The sequence below is a fragment of the Passer domesticus genome, chromosome 1 (assembly GCF_036417665.1).
Source record: "Passer domesticus isolate bPasDom1 chromosome 1, bPasDom1.hap1, whole genome shotgun sequence".
In the NCBI taxonomy this organism is placed as follows: Eukaryota; Metazoa; Chordata; class Aves; order Passeriformes; family Passeridae; genus Passer; species Passer domesticus.
Window position 1 is genome coordinate 42,999,230 of NC_087474.1, and position 14,969 is coordinate 43,014,198.

The following is a 14,969-nucleotide window of genomic DNA, read 5'->3' on the forward strand; positions in this document are numbered from 1 at the left end:
TTTCCAGGGAAATCCCTACATGATCCATGCAAATATCAGCAATTGTGCTACCTGTACTGAGTAACTTGTAATTGCTTTAAAACCTAGACAAAGTGGATGGTGTGCTTGCTTTATCGGCTGTTCAGAGATGATTGAGCTTGCCAATAGACTAAAGACCTGCTTACAGACAGACAGCTGCAGACCTGTCAGTCTGTGGCTGCATCTGGTTGACAGTGGGAGGGTTATTATGAGTCCCTGAGGAATGTCCTGACAGTGCATCACCTGAGCCCAGCACACTCCCCAACAGGAAACCAGGGAATGGCACTCTTTAAGACTCATCTCTCCGATTGTAGTGATGTGCCTGACAATTAATGTCAAAGTTGATTAATATAGCTAATTCACATTGTGAGATAAATATCCAAAGAATATCATCAGGTCTGATGTGGCAAATGTAGAATTTGGAGATTTGTACTGCAAAGCTATAGGCTGGTCTTTCCAGAATTTTGGAAGAATCAAACACCTAAATCCACAGGAAATTAATGCGCAGAGATTTTTTAAAATGTTGGCCCTATGAAAATGATTGAGAACCTTTTACAAACAGGGATGGAGGCAACAAATGGTAGAAATGGTAGGCACAAGGAGGATGGCAATGTGGGAAGAAAACAAAGCATTTGTTTTGCCCTGGCATATACTAAAAGAAAGGAGAGCATTCTCTGAAAATCATTTTATTTTTCCTGCCTGTCAAGTAAACAAAAATACCACACTCTGAATAAAAACAATGAAAAGAAATCAATATACTAGAACAGAATTCACCAGTTTTCCATGTAAAACATATTTTTACTATTTTATTTTTTATTTTTTCACAGAAAGCAGCCATATTTTATTTGTTTTGTCAATGCTCTACATTTATTTTAATAATAAACAAAAGGCAGATACTTGGCTATATCTTCTATTTGGCTGAAATACTTTCACACTTTCATTGGAAGTCGTATTTAGACAAAATACCTTCTTTTTCTTTTTCTTGAGAAAGTGATAAAAAATACTGTTTTCAGAACATGGATGCTGTTGTAGAACCCATCTGGAAAGCTGCACTGACTGGGGCATTTCCAGGAGTCACACCATCAGACAAGTAATGCACCACTGAATCAAAATCCAGCAGCATGTTTTGTGTCCAAATGCACTAAAAATCTCTACAAAATGCTAATAATTACATGGCTAAATTAATAGCCCCTGAAAAAGACTTATAAAACTGTTTTGGTAATGCAGTTGCTCAATTGCTTTCACCCAGCTATAAAGAAGAGATCCACTAGGCTTTATATGGTTATATTTTCAAAAAACCCAGAAGTAACAGTGTCATGATGGCAGAGGGATAGTTTTCAAATTGGATCAGGGACAGTGCAAACAATTTTAATCAGACATCTGTTTCTGAGGTCTCGTTTCCTAGACTTGTAAGTTATGTGACAATTAATTTTCAGTATAAAGTGTCCCAAACCTTGAGGTTAGAAACATGAATTTTCTATTCTTTATCTAGTCCTTCTCTCCTTGAATGCACAGAAGAATGTCAGAAAAAGACAAATAGCTCATCTTATTTTAGTCTTCTCAATTTGGAGAACTGTAATAATGAATTAATCCAACACCTTGCTAATTGGAATGTAATCATAGTTTTAGAGATTTTTACATTTAGGAATAAGAACTGCACTGTCTTTTCAGGGGCACTTTTGCCTTAATATAATCCTTTGCAACCTACTTAAAGTCCTTACTGTATATAAAATTTCTGCTTCTCAAAAGTTATTTTGCAAATAAATGCATCCTATTGCTGGTGATACTATAAATCTGGACACAACAACTCCATAGGAAAAAAGATGCAATTTAGGAAGAAATAGCAAGGAAAATTTTACTTTACCTGTGTTTGCATGACAGATGGTGAGCACAATCTTGAGTAATTTGTTAGTCCTTGTGACTGAAATCAATTAAGTTTAGAAAATCTATTTATTGCCAAGGAGATTAAAAAGTAATTAGCAATCATAAAGAAATCTGTAAAGGTCCTAATTATAATGAAGCAATGAATTTAGTTTCTGAACAGGAGAGAGGTTCTAAATACACAGGAAATTTGTATTTTATCTGTTGTTCATTAAGAGAATAGCGAGCCAAAACTTTTTGTTGTTTTGTTGATGGTGTCTGGAAAGGCCACTTGATTTTTTTTTATCACAATGCTGACACAATAGCAACATCCTTAATACCAGTATATTAAAACCCAACAGCAGGATTAAGTACTTAGTTAAGAGCATTTTGCAACAGATATGAAAATAATCTTAGAATTTTTTAAAAATTTTCATATTCTTTCATCTTTTCCTGCAGTTGCTTTTAGTTTATTTAGCCTTTCACTTGCACCATTAAAACTATATATTTTTTTCTTTTTCTAAGAGCTGGGCATAAGAAGAATAATTTAATTTCCACAATAAGTTTCCATGGGATGTACATCACCTGAGGTTTTTGCTGAAAAAAACATATCAAACCCCAGCCTAAAGTTGCTGGTGGAACATTTCTGTTGACCATACAGACATGAACTGGGGAAACACCTGAAATGAAGAGAAAATCAGCAACAACAAATCCCTGGAGTTTAAGGGACATGTGAAGATATGTGGCTTGTTGAAGAGACTTAGGTATGCTGTGGGGGGAGGTCTTATTGGTCACCTGCTGTCCAGATTGCCTCAGCTTCTTCCCTGCTGTGCCCCTGTTGTTAATACTGACTCTGACAGACACATGGCAAAATGGAACTTAAGCCTCCACTGCTCTGCTTTGGTGTGGTGACCTTTCAGGAACACAGCTCCCACCAGTAGTGATTGCTCAAGCACTGCTAGGAATTTTCTATGGGTGAGGGCAACTTTAAACTAGTTTTCTTTGTTGATGTGTTTTTAAAATTTCTTTTATCTTTGTGAATTACTCTCTTTGCTCTGAACCAAAAAAAAATAACCCTAAGTTTACTTTCAGCTACCAGTGCTCTTCCTCAAAAGCATGTTTCATTACGGTATGGGTGAGTTATACACACATCCTCAACACCTCTGGTTTGAACAGTATATTCAGCACATTTACAAGAGAAGCATCCCCATTCCAAAGCCTGATATGTAATATTTAGATACAGATCTAAAACAATTGTGGAAAGCTTTGAAAATGCTGTATTTTAGTTTACTCTTTTCAGTGGTATACTCCATGCTCTTCTGCAAAATCCCTAAACAGCTACAATCCTACTCAATGAAAAGAACCCTCAAAGTCTTTTGAATTCTCCTATAAACCCTAAGGCTTTTCCTTCCCTCTAGGAGAACTTTTAAAGCATTAGTAGGTTTTTTTAGTTTTGTTGAAGATTTTGTATTTTTAGTATATTGCTTCTTTTCCATCTTGCTTAATTAACTGCTTGGAGACTTCTGTTATGTTCATGCAACCAGCACAAGAACAACTTTCCCCTAGTACCAGCTGCCTTTTTGAGAGCCCATCTTAATCAATATGCATCAAACCGAAATCTCTGAGCACTTTCCTGAAACATTCAATATATGAGCATGCCTTATGTGTAAATGACTTTGGCATTCATAGCTGACCATCTTTTCCTTCTTCAGTCCTTTCCTTTCTCTTTACAAATTCTGGGGAGCTATGTGATGCTTCTGAGAAACAAAAGAGGATAGAAAACCCCAGATATTAAATTTAAGGTTTTTGAAGTCTGTAGGCTTAACCTTGGATTTCCAGGACCATGCATAAACATTTAATAAAACAGTGCTCATTCCTAGAGCTGCGAGGTATTTATAGCTTCTATAGGCAGGTAGACATTTAGGATGCCTGAAAACCAGACTATGTAATTGAATATTTTACCACGGATTCAGGGACCCAATGTTAAGTGTAGACATAAATACAAAATTACAGTACTAAAAGAACACTCCACTGCCTGCTGTTATCTGAATTCACAATCAAAATTAATCCAGTGGATGGAAAATTAGAAACATTATTTTTAAAGCTTGCTAAAATGGCTCAGACCAATATTGTGGTCCTGAATGAATGAAACTCCAATATTTTCCTTACTCTTCCCAATATTTTTATCATTACTTTTATCGAGTCTTTGTGAGGTTTTTTCCTTCTTTCATTCTAACTCATCGTTCTTAGCACATGCATAATTTCATGACTTTCTAAAGATCTAGAGATGAATTAAATTTGAGATGAAAGGAAAAGAGATTAATAGTAAAAAGGAAAAAGCTTTCTTCTTTTAAAAAGTGACTCAAATACTACAGATTCGCTGCCAGTGCTTTTCTGAGAAGTACTTATGATCACAGATGTTTATAAGCCAAGTCATTTTTGTAAAAAAAACTGCATATTTCAGGGATAGTTTTATGTATTTAAGGAACATATTCTTAACAACTCATCTCCAGGTTTTATTTTTAGAGCAGTGCCACAATATTTTAGTATAATTTATTAAAAATGTATTATGCTGTTAGCTCTCAAGTTGTAAATGAAGCTTGTAGGAGGAGAAGGATTACTACTGTACAGCTTCTACAACTGGGAATAATTATAGTCCTTCTAGAATAAGAAGGGGGTGGAAAAATATTGTGTAATAAGTTGTGTATAGTTTTTCCTTTCAGTTACAGACGGATTCATTTTTAAAATCTGCAAATCTCTCAGCTCCTGCTGGGTGTTGGTTACCCACCATGCGACTGACCTACAGAGAGAAGAAATGGATACGGTCAGAGGACTCACCTGGGGCTCCTCATGGCTGTGGCTCTGAGAGCTGACAGCCCAGTGTTGCTTGTGCACCTCATCCTGATCCTTTGAGGCTGATGGGCATCTATCAGGCTTCAGTTCTCTTGAGTGCTAAGGAATTCTTCAAGGACAAAGAATTCTTGTATAGACCCTTCCTTGTTCATCCTGTTTTACAACTTCCATTCATTTTGCAAAGATAATTTTTACTTTATATCTAAATCAGTTCAATTTTGATTCTCTATACACCAAAAATTTACATTCATTTCGGTTTGACACTCCTTTTTTTTTATTTTTCATTAGGTAGAAGATGAATAATGTCATGTGTTTTTACAAGTCCATGAGGATTTTGAAAATTTCTTGTAACTATAGTTATAGCATCAAAAATAATTTTGTTCCAGTGAGAAAGAATCTCCAATCTTTTTCATTTGTCCTTTATAATTACTTATTAATTACAGTGCCTCAAAGGAGCCAAGCTTCCTGGCTTTTGACCAGAGACAAGTCATAACCCCTCTTCAAAGCATAGATCTCTGAAGTGGCTGAACTTTAGTTTTCTTCAGAAAACATCTTTTAACCTGTAAATAGCTATTGCTGGCTAGCTAAATAAACTGCCTTAAAATGGTTAACCTCAGTATGTAAAACATAGGCAGACAAGTGATTTCTCTGGAACATGGTTTCTATATGTGGTTTGTGTGAACCCTAGGATAATGTTTTCTTAGCAGCTGAAATTTCCTCCTGAGCTGTGTTAAACAACTATGGAAGAAAAACCTTTTACAGAAAAAAAAATTTTTAAAGTTTAGCAGAGTTGATGGACATTCTGCCAAACAAACCCCCTCTGTATGGAGCAAAGGGGTCTATTTAACTTCAGGCTGTTACTTTATTCTGTAAAAGGCAGCAGGGAGACAAGGCAGACTGATGCTCCTTCTCTCTTTGGCTATGAACCAGAGTATCCACAGACTGGCAGACATAACTGAGGCTGCAAACCTGGGGAACTCTCCCCATATCTATTTGCTCATCATACAGGAAGGTGAAAATCTTACATTTCCTAGTCACCAATAGGTTACTCTGCTATTGCAGCTTCATTAGCATATTTAGCCTATTTATTTAATATTTGTACTCTGATTGGAAACAAGTAACTGCAGATGTTGTTAGTTGTTGGTGTATGACATGGACTCAGCCATTCAGGCAGCAACTTGAAGGAAATATTGGGCAAAAGAAGAAATAAGAAAGGAAAGCCAGAAAAACATGGCAGTGGTTGGTTTTGCACTGACAAAGTAAAATCTCACTGAATAATCCATAGTTGCAATGTTAGTGATATTTCACCAGCAGCAACTCTTTTCTTTAATTGGAAGGAAGTCAGCAAAGATTGTAAAGCCTGTTGAATGAAGTGCTAAGCAACTAGGCAGATGGGGAGATCTTCTTTGGCCTTTAGTGTCTAAAAGGGGGCTTATAAGAAAGATAAGAACTAAGTTTTTAATCAGGTCAGTTGGGATAGGACAAGGTGTAGTGTTTTTACTCTAAAAGAGGGTAGGTTCAGAGGGTGGTAAAACACTGACACAGGTCTCCAGAGAGGTGCTGGACATCCCATTCCTGGTAACATTCAAGGCTGGGTTGGACAGAGCTTGGAACAAACTGATCTATTTGAAGTTGTCCCTGATCATTGCACGGAGGTTGGACTAAAGGACCTTTAAAGGTTCTTTCCAACCCAAACCATTCTGTGATTGTTCTATACACCGGAAGCTCTGTGTACCACTTTGCACTCTTTAAGTCCTAAATTCCTGACACACTCAACATTTCCATGGAAGTAATAAGAAATAAAAAGATAGCCTACACTGCCAGAAGACAGATGTAGCAGGTTTGTATTGGCTGATAATAATTATGTAGCAATAGAAAATCTCAGGAAAAAAGAGCCTTTGGTTAAAGAAAAAGGTAGGGTTTTCCTCTCTATTGGTTAACACAGAAAAATGCTAACTAATGGTGATTGTGGCTAATGAGGGGAGAGGAAGGATGGCTTAAAATTTTGAGGAAGCAGCAGTGCTTTGGGTGAGACATTGAACTGGAATAGCCCCGGGCTTGGAGCTGCCGCTGTTTCTAGATCTGCAGTTCCGAGGCTCAGGTTCCCTTGGAGCAGCCACACCAACGTCCCTACACACGTTCCCTTGCCTACGGGATAAATCCTAACTCATCAGAAGCAAATTTCCTCTGGAGGTCTCTTCCAGCCAGGCTCAAACCTGTAAGAGTTGCTCTGACAGCACACGAGCCCCGGTGTAAATGAGTGGTAAAACACTGCCAGAATGTCGAACAACCCAATGCTCGCAGCGGAAGGGGCTGTGTGGAGCGAAGCGCTGTGGCCGCCACCTGTAATGTCACCGTAACACCGTATTGCTGCCAACAGCTCCTGCCGTACATTTAACCTCTCCAGCCCGGCCCGGGCTTCCCAGTCGGCTCAATGACAGCTTTCCCCCCCGGTAAGACCCTGCCCCTCATCCCTGGCAGCGCTGCCGCAGCCGCGGCTCCTCATTTACATTCGCCGCCCGCGCCTCGCCCGCCGCCGCTCCGCGCCCCCGCGGCGGGGCCGCCGCCGCCCCCGCCCTGCCGCAGCCAGGGACCCTTCCCGGGGAGGCCGGGCCGGCGGAGCCCCGCCCGCCGCCGGGCCAGCAGCAGCAGCAGCAGCGGCGGAGGGTGCCCGGCAGCAGCAGCAGCGGCAGCGGCGGCGCTCGCTCCGCAGCGCAAGGGGAGGTGAGCGGCAGCGGGAAGCGGCTCCGGCTCGGCTCGGCTCGGCTCGGCTCCGGAGTGAGGGGTGCGAGAGGGATGGGGCTCCGCTTGTGAGACGCGTTCGCTCCTCGGTTTGTCTTCTTGATGGTCTGAAGTGGCGGCTGGCTGATAGTTTAAGGAGCATTGCGCTGTGACTGTCCTTCTGCGGCGTGGTGGGCTCGGTTGTATGTGAATAAGCAGTTTCAGGGGCAGGTAGGCAGTGAAAATAGCGTGTGGATTATTCCCACTCTTTTCGAATGGGTGGGAGCTGCGGGGGAAGGTGACATTAGTATCTATCATTGCGTGAAAAGCATCATATCTCGGGTAGAAGGCAGGAATTTTTTTTATTATTATTATTTTTTAATATTTTTTGCTTTTCAAGGAGGAATGACCAGGTGCTTGTCACGACCAGTTTGCAGAGATGTGTATTGGTAATATTCAGCCGAAGGCACGAGACTGCTCCACAGAAAAATGAACTGGGAGCCTGTGGCTTGCATGTTATATTTAAAGTAGACCACTGCATGTTAGACGGCATCCTTTTTTAAAGATGTCTCGAAGTGTAACCACAGAAAAAGCCTGTTGTAGTAGTGATAGTCAGTTTACTAGAGATAGCCTTCATATATTTATCTCATATAGTAGGAGGGGCCAGACGACTGTTTCAGTAAAATATTTTAAAGCACAGATTGCATGGATGGTTGTAACAGAGATAAAACAACTATGAGTAAGTAATTAAGGATTGAATGCACTTATACGGGAAAAACTGGGAAGGAAATTGAACTGTGCTATGAATAAATGGCCATACTTGTGCAGCAGTACTACAAAATATATACTGTATCAGAGAAAATTCACCTCTGTTAACTGCAGAAAGCAGTCAGGCATTCAAGGTCTGTGGAGGGAGTCCTTTATATGGAGAGGCTGCTGTGGAAAAAGCTGCTAATTAAAGCAGGTAGGATCAGTTCGTCTTTATCCTATTGACAATTTAATGTTTAAAAATGACCCTTTGACTGCCTGGGAAGGTAAATCAGCAATGAGAACGTGCTTTTGATGAATGAGGGTGTCGTTTTACACCTGGCCTTTATTTTTGGGGGGGATGGGGGAAGAAGGGAAAATGTGCAAATGAGTAGATTGAGAATGCAATTCAAAAGAAAAAGAAAATTTAAGCAAACATTTTCTACTAATGCTTTGCAGCACTACCCCTGAAAGGCAGATTCAACTGTTCAAATCTATGTTAAGTTTGTCAGAGTGAGCTCTGATGTTTGCAGAGTGATTTTAACCAGATAATTTGTAGGAATAGATAATACTATAGTAAGAGTGGCACTACCTGTCTCTGAAGATATTCTAGAGACTTAAAAACTTAACTAGACAAAAAAAAACTACACATGCAAGCAATTGGCTGTTGCTTACTATGCTGTTGTCCCAGAGTGACCTATTCCCCTCTAGTTTATGCCAGACTTACTGCAAGTCAGAACCATAAGGTAATATTTCAAGCAGATGCAGTGAAATTATTCTGCTAAATTTCTTACCGGCTATTCTGGTTGTGGTGGACCATGCTAATCAACTGTGTGAACACCAGTTATTCCTTTTAAAAGAATGTGTTACTTCTGAGGCTTTGAAAACTGCAGAAACGCCTTTAATCCTATTAGAACTGATGGAATTTGCTCTACCCTTGTAAACTGATGTTCTCTAGACTAATGCCAGGTATGGAATAGTTTGAACTTTTGTCTTTCCACTGAAGAGATTAAAGAAAGAGGGAAGCCAATTACAGGTGTTACAATGGTAGAGATGCAATTATGAGATTGCACCCAAAATCTGCAGTTACAACAGCCTAATGCAGAATAAAACAAAACACAAGGTTATTATTGACAAAATCTTTTATTTCTAATTGATAATAAAATAAAATGGATGTGTCAGTATAGTGCTGACATATCTGCAATTTTGTGCATACATTAAAGAGATTTTATGTGTTGTCACTGCCTTTAAAAGTTTGAAAACACTGGGCAATCTTTCCTCTCCTGGCAACAGCAGTCAATATTCCTAAGTGCTTATGCCATAGCATCTCCTCTGGTGCTGCCTTCCACTGGAGGTCTTGCCAGGGCTGAGTTTTGCCTTAGCAGATAAGCTGAATCAGCACAGATTACATTTCTTCACAGCCTGCAGCTCCCCCAAAGCAAGAGTTCAGCTAAGCTGAACCTCTCGGTGGCCATGCAACGGATCTCAGTTGCATCAATGAAAACCAACCAACTCATGCTCCAGTCTAGCTCATTGGATTATAGGTAGACCATAAGTTTTGGCCATGCTATAGATTGGAATAATCGACTGCCAGGTAAATAGGGGGAATTAATTGAATAAATTCTAGTGTATGTGTTTGCAAATTATATATTCTTGTCAAAGTTAGTGGATAAGTGTAGAAAACTTTCCCTGACTTGTTCCATGACATCCTTGCTTGAGCAAAATATGAACTGGTATGCTTGGCTGTGCTTACTAAATTGATCAATAAGCAACATATGATTTTTTATGAATAGGTACTAAGTTTTTGCATCCAAAACTCAGCTGTGTTGTGGAGCACAACTAAAGACAATATGGTATCTGCGACAGATCTCCTTTGAGCAATAGGGAGCAATTTTATGACTATGATACTGAAGATATTTAAAGGTTATAATCAGTAGAAATTAAAGTGAACCAAAAATCTTGTTATTCCCTGAATTATTTCAAGGAAACCATTAGGCACAGTTACTGTGGGGTAACGTGCCTAATGAGACGAGTGACTCATCTGGAGGCATGTGCTGGCCACACTAAATACACAAAATAGGAATAAGGAAAATCTCTGTTAAGTTTTTGACTTAACATCCACAAAGAGAAAGCTTCATTGTCAGCTCTCTTGTCTGACGAAAGACTGAGTTATTCTTCAAAAGAAACAGGAGTGAGCCCAGGTTATAACTTTGGATCTGCTTTGGAGTCTGTTAGAAATAAAGCTTTTCAGACTTTAGATACTAGGACTCAGAATGGTGAGATTAGAGATGTTACCAACAGATCACTAGTAACAGGAGTGTGTTAACTGTTGAAATAAGGAATGATGGGTGTAGGAAGAATGACCATCTCTTACTCCTGGCTGATGGAGGAAATGAATTATGCAGAACACTTAGCCACCTCTTTGGGCAAGAACATGATATATCTCTTCTTGGTACTGAGTAATCCTTGCCACTGATGATGATATATGTAATCCATAGGTAAAACCTTCATTGTGACCTTTGCTTTGCTGATAGCATTACCTGAAAAGCTGAGCATGGCTTGCCAGTTTTCCTTTGAAAAACTCTCTGGAGCTGGGTAAGGGTCCAACTTGTTCTTTATTATGGCAATGAGTTCTCTATGCTTTCTCTTCATTCTTCTACATCAGAAAAGCAGGTTTTATTCAGTGGGCTGGGAGGCTGAGGGAAAGATTTGCTAAAAATTGCCTCAGCAGTCGTCATTTGGGAGCATGATATAAAGGGGAGACATAAATGTAATTTTACAAGTGGCTAATGCATTAAATGCTGAAAGTAGGAGTACTGATCTTGCTGCAGGCAGCAGTGACCACTGGAGCTTTTCTCCTAAGAGAAGCATAAAAGGAGCCACATGATTCTTAGAGCAAGAAGCATCTCTAACATCTGGGTACATTTTCAAAGTCATTTTTGCATCAGTCCATTCCCTCTGTGAAATGTGGAGATGTCAACTGAAATTCTTGTACCACTGTTCAGGATCAACTTTCCAATTTGGCCAGGTCAGTAACATACTATGATGAACCTGTTTTAAAAAAAAGTAAATTTGGGAACAGGGCTCTATTTACAGGGTTGTAGAACTGCTGAGTTTGCAGGGACCTCTGGAGGTTGTGTAGCCAACCCTTTGCTCAAAACATCTAGAGCAGGTTGCATAGGACAGTGTGCAGCTGAGTTTTGAATGTCTCCAGTCTCTGCAGTTGGAGACTCCACTGCCTCTTTGCGTCACCCGTATGTGTGTTGGACTAACCTCACAGTGAGAGTTTTCTTCTGTTTAAATGCAGTTTCTTGTGTTTTCAGTTGTGCCTGTTTCATATTGTTCTTTCAGTGAGCCCCCGAGGAGAGCTTGGCTTCCTCGTCTTTGCTGTCCCTTCTTTGTCACATGGGCATGCTCCTTGCCTGTGGTCAGCTTGTCCGCTGAGAGTCCCAGGTCTGCTCTGCAAATCCATTTTGCTAGCCAGTTGCCCTTCAGCCTCTGCTAGCACAAAAGGAAAGGGAGGGCTAAACAGAAAGGCGGGAAGAAGAGAAAATGACAAAGGGAAAAGAGTAGGAGATGCGATGGGAGGTGGGTGGGAGTGTGCACAGGAATGCAGGCATCTGGAGACATTATGCTGTTTGCAGCAGGCTGGTTTACCTCAGTCCCATTATAGTGTTATTGAGGCAAGACCACATGTCAATCCACAAGTGCTTTTATGCCTGGTAATTGAAACAGGATTTAATGCATCCTGTCGTTGTAAACAATGACATTAGTATGAATCAACAAGGATGTGTGAGTTTTTCCTCTGAGGTTGGTACATACACTTCCAGGGCAGCCAGGAATTTCCAACAATCTTTGCAATGGCATAAATTCAGGCAGTTTTGGTGTGATTTAATAAAAGGTTTGGCTGGGCAGCTCACTTTGCCTTATTAAGCTTATTAAGGCAGACTTTTCCAGGAATGGCCTTTCAGTAAAACATCATGATTCTTAAAGGAATAGCAATAGTTTTATGACAAACCACCAGTACCTTATGTTAGTTATGGAAGACATGGGTGAGATAAGCCTTCTGTGGTCACTTAAAGAATCACTGGCATTCATATTTTAATCCAGTGGGAGTCCTCTAGTGTAGATGGTGCAGGACTAGATTTAGGAGTCCTTTACATTGGCTATAAAATGGAGGTTGTGCAATAAGGTTGATTCTGGTGTTTCATAACACATGTACACTGGAGCGTAGAATATCTTGGTGTTTGGAAATCACACAGGCATACTGGGACTCTTTCCTAGCTCAGAAGCAGTTGCAGCTTGGACTTATCATCAGTCCATATGCACATCCACGATAAATAGGTGACTCAAAGTCAATGGAGCAGTATATGTCTACCCTTTGTACTTTTGTTTTTTCCCTCCAGAAGACTGAAAATTACCCCAGAAACAAAAAATATGGTTTTCCTTTTCAAAGTCACCACAGAGCACATGCCAAAGCCTGTGTCACAGGTGTCCCGTTTCTTAACCTGCTGCCTCTTTCTGCCAAGTCAAGTTGTCCTAGTCCATGTTTCCATGAAGCTCCTCTTTCACCCGCCATTCAGAGGACAGCAGCCACTCATCTCTGTCTGAACCCTGCTTGCTTTAGGACTCCTTGGTGTTACAGGGAAATAGAGATTGATCACAAAAAATTTGCTGGCTACCTCTCCTGACCTACCCTGGTCCATCCAACAGGTCTGAGATGGCAGGAGGGTGTCATGTGCTAAGACTAGATTTACTTATTTGAAGTACAAAGTATAAGTATTAAGTACAGGTATTTACTTATATTGTATTTGACATTATGTTGGATTTGTATTCTGAAAGAGTAACACAGTATTATGCCAAAATCCCAGCACATGCATGCTGCAGCAATTGTAATATATAGTGAAATTGCAATGCAAGCTGCTTCCTCATGCCCAGTCTCTGCATGATCCACTGCCATGAAGAAGGTGGATTTCTTCTAATTAGAGAGGTCCAAACCCACGGGTTGAATACAAGTATAGCCTGCAAGTGTTCAGATAACCTGAATAGTATGGCATTTTCAGGTTTTTTTCTTAGCAGTTTGCATTGTGGTGTTTAATTTCCAAGAGTGTGTCTTGTATTTTTTCCCCATGTTAGGTCATGGCTGTTATTTTATCCAGTACTTCTGAAGGACAAACCTTTTACTTCACAGAAACCAAGTCCTGAAACTTGTTGGGAGTAAAATGTTGTGTAATGTTGTTATTTTTTGGAGATTGAAAATCAAGGATTCTCTGGTAATTGTGTGTGACCTTTCCAATCTGAGATCCGTCTGCATCAAGGCAGAGGCCCAGATCCCTTGAAACATGTCCCAGGATCAAGGCTTTTTCTGACTCCATCAAGAGTTTCAGGTTTGAATAGCAATCAAACCAGATGTAACATGTGCCATCAGTGTGTGACATGGAGGGACGGTGTGGCTTTCTTACCCTTCATGGTAAGAATTTACATCAGTCTGTAAGGCTACAAGTGGTTCATATAGTATAAAGTGTCACCACTTAGATTTTTAGTCATTCTGACTGAAGTGAATTAATTTTAAATTTTCTATAATAAAAAAGGGAGGGAGAGAGCAGCCTACAGAGGATGTGTATACTGCAAACCTCATATACACAAGGCTATACTAACCTTTGAAATATTCATAAACAATTTCTGTGGAGAGCAGGGACAGCTTCTAAGCAGCAGGAGCCAAAATGTGGAAAGCAGCAAATATGCATCCCATTTTCTGTGCCATGATGCTGGAGCCAGGGGTGTCTGGTGAAATCCCATAATGAAACAGTTGTTTGAGCAGTTGAATACAGCCCAGCAAAGCAGCTCTTGAACTAACAGAGGCTGCCTGTCTGCCACTAAACAGATAATTACACTCCGTTGTTTAATTGATCTTTCATGAAAACTGCAATATGTTTTTTTGTAAAATCCACCATGAAAATGTGTCTTGCTTGTGGATCCTGCATATAGGGATCAGGATGTTGGGGAAAGGTGTCAGGTACAGAGGTAGTGCTCTGTATGCTGAACAATCTGCGGTGGGGAGTCAAGCATATATAAGTGACTCCTTCATTGCTTTCACAGAGGAAAACTGTATGAGCAGAGAACCTGTTGCTTGGTTTTCACAAGTTCATTTGATTCAGATGACCAAATTTAAATACCTGGAAGGTACTGCAGCTCTGGATACATTTGAGGAATTTCACTGTGACTCCCTGAGTAGTAAAAAAAAAATAAATGTTTGACTGAATTTTCCTACTGCTCCACTAATTCATTTTGTTCCTAAGAACCATTGAACAGGGTCACTTCTTGTGAAGGTTTTTTCTTTTTTATTACCTTGATTGATGAGTATAAATCTTGTCCACTCTGCCAATCTCCAGTTTCTCAGATTAGTAGCATTCTTATTCTGAAACTAGTATTTAAATTTAATTTAGTCTCTTTCCACAAGAATAAACCTTTAACAGATAAATTAACAAAGAAATTGACGATTCAGAGATGCAAGTTGTGTCATTTGTTTTTGTTAAGTGTTTGAATTTCGTAAAATAAGGAGCATGTTGGGAAATCTGTAGGATATACACATATGGAATGTGACAGTCTGGAACGTCTGAGTCTGCAAAGAAATCCTAAAGAGTCTGCTACTTATACACCCAAAAATCAATAACCTACAGAAACAATGTGGTCTGTAATCCATTACATTGAAAGCTCTGGAGAGCAATAGGAGCCACATGGCACAGAGCCATATGTATTTAAATTGGATG

The 14,969-nt window shown here is 39.9% G+C and overlaps 1 protein-coding gene across 12 annotated transcripts in view; it reads left to right on the forward strand.

Annotated features, from left to right (window-relative positions):
• The window catches only part of TMEM108 (transmembrane protein 108), a 217,185-nt gene that overhangs the window by 48,013 nt on the left and 154,203 nt on the right, over positions 1-14,969 (forward strand). The window contains exon 1 of one of the 12 annotated variants that reach the window (XM_064416218.1): positions 7,327-7,455. The exons of 9 other annotated variants lie outside the window; for them this stretch is intronic. The gene's annotated coding sequence lies outside the window, so the exon portion shown is untranslated. 2 more of the 12 variants (XM_064416243.1, XM_064416210.1) reach the window with 2 other exon arrangements.